Source organism: Manis pentadactyla, chromosome 4 (genome assembly GCF_030020395.1).
Source record: "Manis pentadactyla isolate mManPen7 chromosome 4, mManPen7.hap1, whole genome shotgun sequence".
Lineage (NCBI taxonomy): Eukaryota > Metazoa > Chordata > Mammalia > Pholidota > Manidae > Manis > Manis pentadactyla.
This window is the reverse complement of record NC_080022.1, coordinates 64,036,989-64,050,983: the sequence shown is the minus strand read 5'-3', so window position 1 is coordinate 64,050,983 and position 13,995 is coordinate 64,036,989. Positions and strand designations below refer to the sequence as shown.

Here is a 13,995-nt window from a genome sequence, read left to right as displayed (position 1 = left end):
TAGGTAGCTTATAAGTAACAGAAATTTATGATTTGCAATTCTGGAGGCTGTGAAGTCCAACATTAAGACAGCAGCAGAGTCAGTGTCTGGGGAGAGCTTGCTGCCTGGTTCACACATGGCTGCGTTCTCATCGTTCTCATCGTCCTCATTTGGTGGAAGGGAGCAGAGAGCTCTGTGGGGGCTCTTTTGTAAGGGCACTAATCCCATTCATGAGGGCTCCATATTTATGATCTAAGCACCTCCCAAGGATGCCATCTCCAAACTCCATCACCTTGGGTGTTAGAATTTAACATATGAATTTAGGGAAGGACACTGTCTATAGCAGTATGTGCATATGTGTTTATGTATTTATCTGTGTGCTTGTGTGTATAATTGTGTGTATATATTTATATATATATAAATTTTTAAACTCTACCTTATTTTCATGGGGGAAGAAAAGAAGAAAATAGAAATAAGAACCTTTACAAACTGCTTTTGGCTGTCTTTATAAAGCTCTACATCTGTCTCACTGGAGAATTACTGGGGGTTCACTTCTCTGGAAGCCCTTTTCAGTGTCCCATAGACAGAAAAAGTCACTATACTAAAGTTGTAAAGAGCAAATAGAAGCGTGAAGAAACAGTATCTAAGAAGCTATAGTGCACCAAGTCAACAAATACTCAGAAGGGTTCAATTCTCTCCATTTTAGAGAAATCACACAAACACTTGTTGGTTTGGCTCTGTATATAATAGCCAATCTGGGGGGGTGCCCATGACAGCGGCAGGGCTGCTGAGATGCAGGGTTAGGCACCCGAGCATCGAGCTCTGGCCCTGTGGCTAATGCTGCCTCTTTAAAACATTGGTCTTGAATCATGCATTTGTTTGAACTTCCTGGCTGGCCTCACCACGACCCCCAGGACGTGCTCCACACTATGGCCTCTGTGAGAAACTTGCAGGATGATGACACATCCCCCGGGGCACTCTGCTCTGTCAGTGACTACAGCACTTAGGAGTTCAGTGGGCTTGTCTTTCTAAAGGGCCAGACAGCTCCCCTCCCCAAGCCCTTCTGAAAACGATTTTACTTTTCTCATGACATCTTTTAGATCAGCGTTTTTGACATTCAGAGACTGGTCTTCTTCATTAGACTTTAGATCTTTGAAAGCAAGGCCTCAGTATTTTTTCTCCAATCCTCAAGACCTGTCATGGTGCACGGCATATGTTAAGTAAATAGGGATACTACTTAATGTGTTTGAATATCATAGAGGTGGAAGTTTTACCACAAAATAATAAAACTTTATTCTTACAGCAATGCAGTAGCATGTTCCGTGAGCCTCCTCAGTCACCTGAGCCACACCAGCAGCTTAACAAGCAATGTTTCAGTCACGGCTTTGAGGGAGGCTTCCTGGGGGCATTACATTAGTGAGCTCAGAGCCACAAGCAGCTGAAAGCAAGAAAAGCATATTGAAATCGACATTTTCCTGCTTACCCAACAAGCATTTTGGCTTCGGGTTAGGGGTGGGGTCCCTCAGGAGGATTTCCAGCCCGGGGAAGCGCCATCTAGAAGCCCACGATGACCCACCGATTCTCTGGTGGGCCTAACGACCTTGACTTTGTGGGCAAGGAAGCCAGTGATAACTTTTGCTCAAACACTGAAGATTACACATAAAGGATTATTGAACCAAAACCTTTTGAGCTTATGGAGGAAGGGAGGAGGGTGATCCTGTATGATAGAAAGCTTCTACTTTGAACAAAATATCCTAAACCTAATTGCATTTGTCTGGGGCTTATCTCTATTTTATGTTTTTGACCATCAACACTTGGATCACCTGCCTCCCAGAAATATGTTTCTACCAACACGCCTCGGCTGTGGGGTATGTTTATTTGGAACAAGTTAAAGAAAGTCTCTCATCTGGGCACAACGGGCCACTGGATCCCCAAAACTCTCACAAATATCAGGGCCACACTCTGCTCCGTCACCGACTAAAGCTAACAGCTGCAAGTGGCGAAAAAGGGAGCAGAAATGGCTGCAAACACTCAGGCTTCCCAGACTGATGTGATAATATAGAAAGGACCCAGCTCCCCAGCATTTTCTGCCCCACAGCCACAAAGTCCAGCAGTTACCGCCTCTCTGCATAAACACGAGGGTGGCAGCAGAGGAGGCAGCACAGTGGATTAGAAACAGTACAGGGCCCCCGGGCAGGCAAACCTCACTGCCAGTTCTTCCTGTCACCTCCTGGCTCTGAAATCTTGACCAAGATCTTGTATAATCTGAACCAATCTGAGTTTTGTCTTTCTAATCAAAAAAATACAAATATCAACCTCATAAACCACTGTAAAGATTAAATGAGATGTTGCTTTTCAAGCACCTAGAACTGACTCTGATGCTGGATAAATGATGGTCAGGATCATTGCTAGGTTTTCTGTGGGGCCTATAGATTCAGCAGACTTTTGGGGGAAAGAATCTCAGCAAAGGGTTAGTGACAAAGACTGCAATTCCAAATCACCCTAACCAGGAGAGAGAGAGGAAAGCTGGAACTTCCCAAATACTTCCAACCCTTACTAAGCTACAGTAAGGTTTTTGGAAATGACATGCACAAAAGATGGCATATAATTTTGGGGTCAGATGCCTCCCCAGCTCTGATGATTAACTAACTCTAGAAGCTATTTATTACCAGGCATCTTCTGGGCCCTCCTCATCTAAAAGGAGTATTTCATACACACACCCTCTTTGGTGAACAGTTCCTTCAGGAATTTGTTTTTCTCATGCAAAAACCAAGTAGGACAGAATTAGCTTAGGGAGCTCTACACAAAGTCACATAAGATACCACTTAATAAGATTAAAATTGAGTTTGTCAAAAATGACTAGGTGATATATTATAGAGTGCAAATTTAGCACTAATTTCAAAACCCTCACATATGAGCAAGTCCCATAAATGCATGTATTTGTAAGCTGTACATCAAGGAACAAATAGTCTATTGACAACAGAGCTATTTTAAAGAAAGTTTGCCTCCCGACAGAATAAATGCATTTAAAACATATATTGACCAGGCCCCTGTTATTTAGTAAACCCTCTGAATTTGGTTTCTGGAAGTGCATTTATAAATGGCCCGTAGCTGTCTCTTTATATTAGCTATTTTCAAAGAAGGATATAAACTTCTAACATAAAGCACCTGTGTTAAAAATTCTGCCACGAGCCTGTTAGTGGCAGGCGGTGCTGCCTCCCAGTCCTGTGCAGCAATTCCAGAAGATTGCAATGAGCAAGCACAAAAGGCCTGACCTCAAAGGGCCCCCTTCTGAGCACAGATCTTTAATGGAGACAAAGCAGAAAAGCCTGGGGTGTGCAATCGAATAGCAAATTCAGGGGCACAACTTAGATGGAGCCGAGCCTTTCAAGAGCACTGCTGTGGGGCTCCTTCAACACAGCACAACTAGGGAAACATGTGACACCTGGAATCAATCATGTGTGCCCAACGATTAGAGCAGAGCCCCATGGGTGGAAACCTGTGCTGAGAAGGGAACCAGTTGCCTTTCTATCTTATATCCATGTGCTGGGTTTGGCCTGGAAGACAGAAGTTCCCTGAAAGGAGAAATTGTGTCTCAAGTGGTAGGTAGGCCTTCCACGGGTCTCCTCCCGATGTTCAGTTCACTCACAGCATAAGTAAATAGGATATCTGACAGCCACTAAAGTTCACAGTCAGAGGAACATAGGTTTTTGAAGTCAGCCCAAGTCAGATCAATTTTGACTGTGGCCCTTACTAGCTCTATGATCAGGGCAAGTGACAAACTTTCTGAGCTCTCATTTCCTCAAGTGCAAAATAAGGATAATAATGTCCACTTCACTAGTGCTGTACTAAATGAGCTAACTTCTGTAGAAACACCTAATTGGTTTCTTCATATCAGCAGATACTCAATATTTGGCTTTTTTTTTAAACTAGTCATGAGACAACATAAAAAACATTTACAGACTGGATTTTTAAAGCAAAACATGAACACCAACACAATCTGTGCAACTGCAACACTGAGCAAACAAATATACAAAACAGAGGAAGAGGAAATGCAATGGAATCTCAGCTGTTCTACCTTCGCATGAAGGGGTTGTGAGAGCAAGCTTGCCCTTTCCCATATTTTCTTTTATGAAGAAAACATTACTTTTATAATGGCAAAATGTGATTATTTTAATAAGAGGCAGTATTAAAAGGGAGAGTTCTTGAAAGAGACAGTTTGTCCGAAGGTGGGTGGTTTTTATGACATGGGTACAGATCAACACGTTCTCAGGGCAGACAGTTAACCACAGCAGGAGTCCAGCTGCCACAGCTGCCACACCTCACGGGCAGCTGAGGGCACAAACTGGAGTCAGTGGAATATTCTGGAGGTTAAACAGATGCCACTGTGGCTGGCTGCATCCACTAATGAAAAGGAAGCACAGTAGCTGGTGGGCCTCCTCAGGTATTGTTGGAAAAAGCACTTGCCCCCTCTGGGTACGCTCCTGGCAGCCACTTAGAAGCCGAGGATCCTACCAACAAGCCCGAACAGTACAATGAGAATTAGGACATAGCTGCAGGGGCACCTGCAGGCTCGTGTTTGACAGTCTGATTGCACTGAACCTTTAACACCCAGCTATGGATTCCTCTGGTGCCTCGCGGCCATGGACACCTGTCCGGAAGTGGAACTGCCATCCCACATGGCATCCACATGCCAATACCACCCTCGTCATGCTGGAGAAAAATATCTGCCACAGAGTTGGGCACCCTACAGGTCTCCAATCAGATCAAGGCCCTTCTTTTATAACAAAAGCCACACAATAATGTATCAATAATAAATCCCATGGCATACACTGGACTTTCCATACTCCATACCACCCACAAAGTAATGGAGCCACTGAATGGTGGGAGGGAAGACTAAGACAACTAGTGCAGACGGGACAGCCTGAAGAACTCATAGCAGGATGGAATCCTCATCTCACCGGAGCTGTTTGGACCCCTGCGGGGAAAAGACAGAGGTCAGTGTCCCTCTTCCCCATGCCGCCTGAGGCCAGAGGTGCCCCAGCACTTCCGCTCAGGATGGGGACACACACTCGGAGGGGGAGAGGACCAGGCAGTCACCTGGCTAATCCACACCTGGGAACCCCAATCGGTACACCCAGCTGCTTTTTTTCATTTTTCTCTCTTTAGTGCTCTGAGAATGGTTTGTGGTCCCTGCACCTGTAGTACCTGACACGAGTACCCGCTCCCCAGTCTAACTTGGAAATCGTGCTGCCCCGGAGCACTTGGCTCCCCGGGGCCCCACAGAAGAGGGAGGTGGGGGAGACACAGAATGCCACAGGACCAGAGTTCCCTGGGTAGTAACAGGAACTCTCAAGTCCCCTGCACAAGTGCACGATGTTAAAGGGCATGTAAAGTTCATACAGGACATAACTTTCTTGCCTGGATTGAATGATGGGCCTGAAAGGACTGGCTAAAACAGCAGGACCAGTGAGTTCCTGGAGAGGCACTGGCCCCGGGTTAGGACAGATGGCCTGGGTGGCCATCCCTGGATAAACCACACCTCAAGTGACAACAGGTGCATCTCCCACCTCAGGAGTTACGGGGGGAAGTGGGGACAATGACCTCTCTCTTGCCACCCACCCCCAGGACCAATGGTGATGAGTGGACTAATAACATCCTCCTCCAAATCCACTCTGCCGTAGCAAAGGGATGACCTGAAGCAAAGTTGGGTCTGCCACCCAAGACCAAAATCCTTTTTTTCTCAGACCCTCATCTTGGTGGGCTAACACATAATGACACAGGACTTCCTCAGGCCGTCAGTGAATCCACCCACCAGGTGACCCTCTCATACAACATCATTCCAGTGTCCTCTGTTTTAATGTCACCTATAATGTGATTGGAAAGGACCCCACAGAGTGTCAGGTGCTGCCACCTCATACAGGCAGATGTGTAAATTTGGACAGGGGCAGATGTGTGAATTCTCTCTTCAGACTGGCCATACAGGCTGCATCCACGTGCAGTGGAGTAAGTATCTGTAACAACCACACCAGGTCATTTGCTCTCCCCCTTGGGATGCATTTCTTTATGGCCCTCCATCGGCAACAGAATCCTTCCCCTGGAGAAGCATCTCACTGCCTTGGGGCCCCAGGACCCACTGTCCACAGGGGCATCTGCACGGCAGGGTGGAGGGTTTCCACTCCACCGGGACAGCAGGCGATACCCTTCCCAAGGTGCAGATGAACAGCTGGTTCCACTTCACTGTCTTAATGCCAAGGTGGCTTGCAGGCCCTAGGAAAGAGAATATGCTCCCTCTCTTTGACTATGGCAGAAATGGCTAACTCCAAGATCCATGCCATTCAGGACCAACAGGACTCACTGAACTCACTCAATAGCCAAGCTGGTGGGTAACTGAACTGCCCCAATTACCTCCTGGCAGAACAGGGTGGAGTCTGTGTTACAGCCAACACCTCTTGCTGTGAGGAAGTCAAGACCGAGCTGGAGGAAATCCACACAGAAGCAAGATGGTCACTGTCTGTGAGCCCACAGTCCCTGTTAGACTCTTCTTTGACCTTTCAGCCATCTGCACCCTGATGCCTGGGGCTCCTGGCTGAGAGGCACACCCCCGGGACCTCTGACCACTCTCCTTGCAAGGTCCTGGCAGTGGCCCTGACATGCTGTCTCAGTTGGGCAGGGAGGCTCTGTGAGGCTGGAATCAGCCGGAGATCACTGAGAGGCCTCTCCATCTCCATATTCAGGGTAGCCATCGGTCCTGGCAGGTGTGACATGATTTGTTTATTTTTCCTGACATCCCAGTGAGGGTCAGGGATGCACTGCTGAGGAAGCAGCTATTCCATAACCTGTCACCTCTCCCCAGGACTGCCTATGGGTGTTCTGGGCCTGAAACATTCCCTTATATAGAAGGCAGAGGCCAAGCTGCCACATGGTCCCAGACTCTTCCTCCTTATTAGGAGAAAATATTCCCTGTTCTAGGGAGGCAGCAAACTTCCTTGTCTTGCTTAAGCATGTTGCTGCATGGAACCAGGCCAGCCCCACTAGCATATCTGCCCCTGCCTTCTCAGCGAAGGAATAGGGTCTTTGCCAGCAGATGGGTAGGTGCAGCTATGGAGAGGGACCCACTGGCCATCAGAGGCAGACACCACTATAGACACTGATCTGATCTTGCTGATCACTTCTTTCTGAGTAAAGAGCTGTTCCAACCAGCACTTTGTGTGCTGACTTGTCCCTGGGGACTCAGAGCCTCTAGGTGGTGCAGTGGACTGAGGTCTGTGGGCTCTGACTCCTGGAGGCCAGCACTGTTACGCTCTTTGCCATCCTCCACGCAGTGGGAATCCTCACCTGGTACCTGGACCCTTCCTGCCCTACACATGACATAATGTCAGGGAGCAGTAGCTGCTGTGTAGAAACATAAAGCAGGGTAAGGAAGAGAAATGTGGGGAGAAAAACAGAAGATGAAATTGGGTCATGGAGCCTTAATAATGAGACAAGGACTGCAGATGTGTTCATATGTGATGAGCACAGCTGGAGGGTGTGCACACAGTCACCCACCTGGTGTGGACAGTGTCCAGGCACACATCCCATGCTCCTAACACCAGCAGGAGGCTGCCTCCCTGAGCGGGCAGACAGCCCTTTCATCCTTGTGCCTCTCAGGAGACAGACACCACTGACACTTTACCAAGCACCTTGCAAAATCCAACCTTTTGATGCTACTGAAAATAATAACAATAATAATAACTTTCTCAGCATCATGACGAGAAATAAATGAGATAATAATCCACATTAAATGCTATAAACAGTGTATGGCATAAGCACTTAATATATGTTTATTTCACCACACAGCAAAATACAAGAATAGAAAAGCCCATTTAATGTATAAAGTTTATTATAAAGACAGAGCCCTGACTCTATTTCCATTTCAGATTTGCAATAAGGTCTACACTCTGAGAAACAGTTCTTGCCATACTCCCTTTAGTTACTGTCTTAGTCAGCTTAGGCTGCTAGAACAAAATTACCGTAGACTGGATAGTTTAAAGAGACATTTATTTCTTACAGTTCCAGAGGTTGGGAAGTCCAAGAGCAAGGTGCTGCAGACCTGTTGTCTGGCTTATAGACAGCCACCTTCTCTGTGTGTCCTCACATGGCTGAGAGATAGAGATGGAGAGAGAGAAACAAAGTCAGAGAGATAAAGAGAGAGAAACAAAGACAGAGATAGAGGCAGACAGATAGACAAAGAAACAGAGAAACAGAGACAAAGACAGAGAGACAGAAAGAGACAGAGAGATGTGGAGAGACAGAGGGGGAAGTAAGTACTCCCAAGTATTTCATACGGGTGCTAATCCCATTGTAAGGGCTCTACCCTCATGATCTCATTACCTTCCAAAGGCCCCATCTCCAAACACTATCAGATGGGGATTAGGTTTCTATATATGAATTCTGGGGGGACCCAAACACACAGTCCTCAACAGTTACCATGTCAGCTTCACCACCATCTGTTTAAAGCATGAGGTTCATAGTCCTCAGCCAAAGCTGACACAACATCACTCTGTGGCCAATAAAAAATTACTAATGGACTGGGGCCCCCATGATGGCTTTTCATGTTGCTTAATTCCATGCTGCTTGGGCTCTTAGAACACCAGCTTCCTCATTTACACATCCACCCACATTGCTGAGGACGTGCATTTCAAACAGTGCACCACAACAGGCACACAAAAATCTTAAAGATGATTTTAGAGATCTATTTCCTACCTCAAAATTTCCCTTATAAAAGCATCGAAGCAGAACTGAGAAATTTTGACTTTTGTTTTAATCATTTTCCTATGTGCTTCATGAGAAAGTTTTAGAAATAGAGGATTTAGTTTACTTAAAGCATAAAGGTTGCATCTTCTGAATTTAAGAAGGCCAAGACAAAACATTTATCAAAGTTCCTAGCTTAGCTAGAGTTGTTTAGAACTACCACTTGAATGCCCACTAGGTGATAGGCACTTACCCACTTTTTAAGTCCTTAACACAATAAAACAAAGTAGCTATTATTATCTCCATATTGCCGACAAGGTAATGGAAATACAGAGTAGTGACAGCATTTGCTCAGAATACAGGTGGAGCAGGGTCTCAAACCCATGGCTCTCACTCGAAGTCCCACACTCTTTCTTCTATTAGACATTGCTTCCCAGAGCAACAGCAAACAGTATGCTTTATGGGACTATGGACACGCTCACTTGATTTAGAAAAGAAAATGTACTTCACCATGATACATGTTCGCTTATTTCTGTAAGAGACAATCATTTGTCACCAAAGACGGGAAAAAAATGAAAGACGTTTCCCTTAAGGGCATCCCTTACCAAGTTTCATGGTTAGTAATTAATTCCATTTGAAACAGGGACCTAAGGTTAATGAGTGGGTGAGAGAAAGAGGGTAAGGAATGTAAGGGAGAGCATAAAAAAAGGCAGTAAAGAGATGGCAGGGCAAGGAGAGAAAAAGTATTAAGAAAATAGAAGACATTTTATGTTCTTGAAATATTAGAAGTAACTTCCTTATCAGGAACTCTGCAGACAGACCTCTGAAAACGTCTTTCAAAGCAAAGAAAAGAGGCCCTATACTATTTGGGGGTTTTTATATTAACTTAAGTCTTGCAAATCCAATAAGATTTCCAGACAGAGTCCCAGGAGACCTCACTGTGTCCAACACCAGCAGGAAGATTTACACTCACTGAATGTGGCTTTTCAGCAGGGCCTGCTCAATTGGCTCCATCGATCTAAATAAGATTCTAACACAGAAACTGAGAATAAAAGTAGGAGACTGGTGTGATGGGTGTCAGCGAGTATCTTAACACAGACATAGTGGCATATCCTGATTGGTATTTAAAACTACAGCAGGATGAAGCAGATCTTGGTGTTAACGAGAAGGCACAGAAACGAAAAGGTATCATCCCCAGATCCACAAAAGCTGAGAAGATGCCAGAAGCATTCAACAACAAAGATTTCGAACCCAGCTACAAAAGCTGTCTGCTGATGGGAAACACATGCCTTGTGTACAGAGAAAGCCGCTTCTGATCTTCCAAGTGTATTCTAGGTACTAAAATAAGATGACAAAGGATGCTTTATGGTTTCTTCCAGCTGGACCAGAGTCTGCACTGTAAATTGAAAGGAGCTCAGTGTGAATCTGAGTCCCAAACCGCCATTCATATTCTAATCACAAGCTGTCGGTGTTTCATCATCCGTCTGTAACTGTACCTAAACGTCCTCAAATCCTCAGACCCTACCAAAGTCACAAAAACTTGGAGGGATGCTGTGCAGATGCCGTGCAAACGGCCCAGGAACACACTGAGACACCACCAGTGTCTTCAGCAGAGGGGGAGGCTCAGAGGGAAAGAAGCAGGACTGGACTGGACACTAAGTGCTTATATAATTTACAACATACTGCTGAATACAGATCACAGCCTCAAGGAAAGGGGAACTGCACTGTCCAGTGAGAAACAAAGCCCATTTCATATGTTTCATGTTGTCAGTGTAACTCTTTCAATCCCACATCTGGCCATGTTCCTTGCAGTTGTCCGGAAGTTAAATACACCTTTACAAGGGTTCCTAGTAAATGTGGTGCCACCAGAAAAGAGTAAGGCTCCCATAGGGATCTTGTCTCGTGTTCCCAATTTGCCCCTGAGTCTTAGGAAGTTTAGGTAAGAGCAGGTCAGATAAACGAAAGCTGCTGATAATACACAAACACACACACAAATTATTGTGAATCATTAAATGTGAACTCTTTCCCTCACCAGATCTTTGACCAGTCTGTCAGGTTGGGCTATACTGGTTGTTGGCAAATGGTCACTAGAACCCTGCCCCCTCCTGTGATCACTAGACAGTGAACAGTTAGCAGGTGGAACAGAACCCGGTCCACGGTGTGGCCAGCCAGCACTGGTCTGAGTGGCTGTGCTCTTACCCACCCATAGGCAAGGCGCCAAGGAATCTGAGTCTCACTTCCCGTTCTTGTCCAATGTTAAAACTACCTCCAGTAAGCTGAATTCGTTACTCATTTACCACAAAGATTTACTGAAGTCTTGTATGGGTTAGACATTGTGCAGGCCTTTAGGATGCAGATAAACAAGAACCAACTCCTGATCTCTGACATTCATAGACTGAAGGGCAGGGTGAGACAATTAAATCAAGTGCACCCTCACATTATTGTCTTAGCAGTGGTATGGGAAGCCTGGAGCACAATGGGAACACCGAAACTGAGAAAGCTAGCCAAGCCAAGGCAAGCTTCTGCATTTCCAACAGGCATAGAGAAGCCCAGTTTGGCTGGTGGATAGGCCATGGGGACTGGTGCACAGCAGAGTGAGAGATTAGGCTGGAAGGACTGGAAGTGGCCAGAAAATGTGGTTCCTTGTAGGCCACATAAATAAATACAAATAAATACTTACTTGCTTCTAAGAGCAAGGATCTTTGTGTTCTAGAAAGATCACAGCTGTACTGAATGGAATGGCCTAGAGGAGATCAAGACTAGAGGTGATAAGGAAGGAAGTGGGGCAACGGAGACAGAGACACAGATGGAGAGATGACTGTGTGCCAAGCCAGGGCACAGCAGGGAGTATGGACAGAGGAAGGTGCACTCAAAAAGATTTAGACAGAGAACTGACAGGGCCTGCAGACCAACCAGACTGGAGGACACAAGACAGGCACCAAGGATAATACTGCCTGGCTACCTGACTTGGACAAGTGAGTGCATATTTGCACCCCTAAAGCTCAGTGCCTAAAACCTAAACAGAATCTGACTAGTGGGTCCAGGATCACAAAGGCAACAGGTTAGGAGGGAGGAGAAATCCTAGGGGGAAAAATTGAATTCACTTGACCTTCAGCTTCCCAGACAGAAACCTTGCCGGCTGCTTTCTGATCAAACAGGTTGGGAGGTGCTGTCCCAGAGAAATACAGTGCAAGCCACAAACATGAGCACATTTGTAATTTTAAATTTTCTAGTAGTTATATTAAAAAGTTAAAAATAAACAGGTGAAATTAATTTTAATACTATGCTTTATCTAGCCAAATATATCCAGAGGACTACCATTCACTAATCAATATGAAAAAACACTAATGAGATATTTTACTTTTTGTTTGGTATTAATTTGTAATCTGGTGTGTATCTTACTCTCAAGGCATTTCTCACTCAGATGGGCCACATTACAAGTGCTCAGGAACCACATGTAGCTGGTGGCTACCTTATTGGACAATGCATGTTTACAGTTTGTATACAAACACTTTACCTTTTCCCAGATTTCATTTTAACAAATAAAAAACCCTAAAGAAGTATATGATTAACAGCAGCTCACTGAAAGGTCTAAGTAACAAGCAGGATATCAAATCTGATGAAGGAGAATTGGGACAATTAGGGAGCGTTTTTTTTAACACTGTCACAAAAGGAAAAGAAGTTGGGGACAGGCTGACCTCACACCATTGCTGAACAGTACAGCAGATGAGAGCTGCTATGAAATGGAGATCAGAGCTGGTTCCCCTCAGGAATAAGTCAATATAGCTTTGTGATACACAGTAGGTGGAGGACTGCATGTCACCATCCAGGGACACGCTACATTATCAAGGTCAGGTTGGGGAGGACTGTACCTTACCCATGGAGACAGGCCCCTCCCCAGCCCAGTCAATGCCATCTAAAAAGATTTTCATCTGGATCTTCTCAAAATCTTTTCATCAGCTCTTCACATTCACTTGAAAGTGTGCACGTGAGGTCCTCATCTTGGGAGTGTAACGGGGCGCGGCTACCCCACTCCTCACCTCCCCTTCATCAGCAGTGAGGCGGGCTCCCCAACGAGGCAGGGCAGACAGGAGATGAAGCCAAGGGCCTGGCTCAGAACTGCGTGGCTCTCCAGTAATCACAGTTGAGGAGCCTAGCTCCGGGCTGCTGGCCTCACTTCCCCAGCTTTTGAGACCTCACATCTCACCAGAAACCAACAACATTCTTTCTGTTCGGATAACTCCAAGGGTTGTTAGTCAGAAATTGTCACCCCTAAGAGAGAAAAAGGGTGAAATGTTGCCTTCTGAACGTAAGAAATGGACACAGTCTTCGGCCTAACTGTCCGGCCTTGTCTCTCACGCGCCCTGTTCCTACCTTCCCCGCCTCCTCTTTTACACTCTGACCACACAGCGGGTGGGCACTCTCACTCACATACACATACATATACCCCAGAGGAGAGGCAGAATAGTGGTTATGCAGCTAACACACCAGGCTTTGAAGATGAATCCAAACCCTATCCCTGATAGTTGCTAGCTGTATGATCTTGGGCAGATACCTTGACCTTTGCAAGTGAGTCTCTTTACCTGAAAAATGGGGAGAATATCCATGCCAACTGCACAGACGTGTGAGGATTAAATGATTTAATGTATTAAACTAAGTGTATTAGAAATTAAAATGAGTGGAACTGGGCCTGGAACACGCTAAGAAGTATATAAGTGATCCTTTACTACCCCCCTTTCAGGTGTTCTGTAAGTGGTAGCTATTATTATTGTTACTAAAACCCCGCTATTAGCCCATTCTGCTGGCTGCACAGAATGTCAGTGCTGCTCTACCAACCCTCCGTGCCACACACAGAAGTGCACACAGTTCCTCACTTAGATCTGATGACCTGGTGCATCCCACTCTTCAATTCCTAACTCAACAGTGCTGGATACAACTATCTGTTCTGAGTTTCTCACTTTTCTTAGAGTGCAGCTTCTTAAATATACAGATAAATCACCTGGGAATCTTTTAAAATGCAGCTTCTGACTCAGATCTGGGGTGGGACCTGAGCTCTGCACTTCCAACACATTTCCAGGTGATGTGGGTAATTCTGGTCCATGGGCTACACTCCAGGCACGCCTGATGCAGACCTCGGGCTCCTCCGGAGCAAGACACGGAGCTGGTTGCCCTCAGTGTCTCTTGCCCTCTGCCCAGTCCCTGGCTTACAGTGGATGCTGAACTATTCTGGCTGTACTGAATGGAAATGAGGCTACCGTCCCTGGGCTCAGGTGCCCCCCTTTG

General features: G+C 45.8%; 1 protein-coding gene across 4 annotated transcripts in view; it reads right to left on the bottom strand.

Annotated features, from left to right (window-relative positions):
- The window catches only part of ST6GALNAC3 (ST6 N-acetylgalactosaminide alpha-2,6-sialyltransferase 3), a 647,729-nt gene that overhangs the window by 588,449 nt on the left and 45,285 nt on the right, over positions 1-13,995 (bottom strand). The window lies entirely within an intron of this gene.